Source organism: Chaetura pelagica, unplaced genomic scaffold (genome assembly GCF_000747805.2).
Source record: "Chaetura pelagica isolate M959 unplaced genomic scaffold, ChaPel_1.0 scaffold55, whole genome shotgun sequence".
Classification (NCBI taxonomy): domain Eukaryota; kingdom Metazoa; phylum Chordata; class Aves; order Apodiformes; family Apodidae; genus Chaetura; species Chaetura pelagica.
Genome location: NW_009953571.1, coordinates 4,673,507 through 4,675,609, shown reverse-complemented (window position 1 = coordinate 4,675,609; position 2,103 = coordinate 4,673,507).

Sequence of the window (2,103 nt, the reverse complement as noted above, 5' to 3'; positions counted from 1 at the left end):
AGTAGGAAATTTGTCTGAGAAATAAAAGATCAGCTCCATGTCTCTTCACCAGTTATTCTTTGTACTATTAGCAGAAGTTTCTTCACACTCCAGAACATGCTCCTGTCTGTGTTGTAGGAATCATATGCTGCAACAGTTCAGCAATGCTTTTTATATGTCAGAAAAGGAGAGAACAAGAGGATAACACAAGATGTGTGCATCAAATACTGCAGAGGTGAATGCAAAGGCATTTTGGACCTAATAATCCTGCCCTAGAAAATTGCAGCCAGGAGTATTAAGCACCCTTCAGGCAGTGGTGAGCCCACATGAAGAGGTGCTCCCTTTCATTTAGCAGCCCTATGGCATTAACTGCCACAGGCACATCGAGGTGGCTGGACTAACAGCATTGACATGAAGGGGGTGTTTATGGATATGAGCAATTAGATTAGAAAGGTATAAAGGATGGCATCCACCCTTCTTCTGGAAAATGACTGATCCCTGCAGGTCTGGGGTGGGATCTTCTATGGTGTTCTGTGTGGCTGCACAGCAGTGCTTCAAATGCCTCTACCTTGTCTGCAAAATTACTCAGAAAGGTTGGAGAGCTGCAATAATCTATTTTCAAGAAGGAGATGGCAGGACCTGGGTAAATGAAACAGGAGCTGGAGTGAAAGAACAGAGGTGGATAGTGAGGAATCCTTTTCAAAGTAAGTGTGCACAGAGCAGCTGCTTGCTATGACATGCTGATGCCTTTTGCTGTGGGCTTACAAATACCCCTACTCTGACTGCTCCTTTGCTAGTATAATTTCCAGAATGTATGTGAGCCTCAGGAAAAGAAATCAAAAGCCAACCAGCCATACCCCAAAACATCAGTGCTGTGGAAGTGACTGAGTGTGCTTGTCCTTGAGTGACATGGTGACATCTTTAGCCAAACCAAGAGAAGCACATGGCCTGCTCTCCTGCCTCTGGGCTGCCTCCAGAGTTGGGCTTCCCAGCCTGCAGTCCCACCCTCACCTGTAATGCCTCTCCAGCAAACCTTCAAAAGCCCTATGCTCCCGGGCCCTTCTTCCTTTGTGCCCTAGTGACAGTGATTAAATGTTGGTATGTTAATGGGCCTCTGGCAAGAAGAACAGTGATGAGTAGGGCAGGCTGCCATGTAGGGGTCTGGAGCTGGTCCCTGGCTCCCTGAGGGCTCCCAGCAGTATCATGGACCCCACCGCTGCTGCTGAGCCAGAGGTACAGGTGTCCCCTAAAGCAAAGGCACAACTGAGAAAACCAGAAAGCTTTCTGCTCCCTCAAGGCACAGACTGGAGGGTGGCTGCTCTGCAGCTATTTTCACTCAGTTTTGTGATAGCAGGCTGGGGAGAGATGCAACTTGCAGTCTTCCACACAAAGCTCTTTCTCTGTTTGTTAGCTTGTCTCTTGTCACTGATGAGCCCCTCCTGGTGCTACAGCTGCAGCCCAGGCATCCTGCTCATGGCTGGGGGAGCACAGCAGAGGGGGTCCAGGGGTGGGAATCTGATCCTGAGGGGAAACGATGGTGTTTCTTTCTCCCAATGCCTGCTGCTCTGCAGTGCTCCTTGTGCAGAGCCACAGGCTGGAACTGAAACATGAGCAGTGGCTGTCAGGCACTTCCCAGCACCAAACCAACAAGCATTACCTGGTGTGCTGCATCATGTGATACACCACAATAAGTCCCTGAAGGCCTGGGCATAAATTCCTCAATCCCTGTGGGTTTCTCAAAGGCTAGAGTTTGTTTCATCTCTTACAGCCTTGGGAGAGGCCAGGAGTTTTCAGTCTCGTTGAAAATGTTTGAGTTGCCTCCCACTGGCTGCAGGGGTCCATTCTGATCCCTTGTCTGCACCATGGTGGGGGTTTCAGTGCCACACACCCTCTTGCTATAAGTCCAATGCTTCAGTCTGTGTCCCTTGGCAACAGAGACTTGTTATTTAACAGGGTGACTGGTGGCCTTGCCATTGCGCTCCCAGAGCTGCGCAAAACCTTCCAACTCTACAAAAGCACTTTGGCCAGGCAGTTAAGTCTGTGACCATGTGATGATGCACCTGTAGTCCTGATGTTCGTAAGCCATCCCTGTGGCAACAAACCTTGCTTGCAGCAACAGGAATG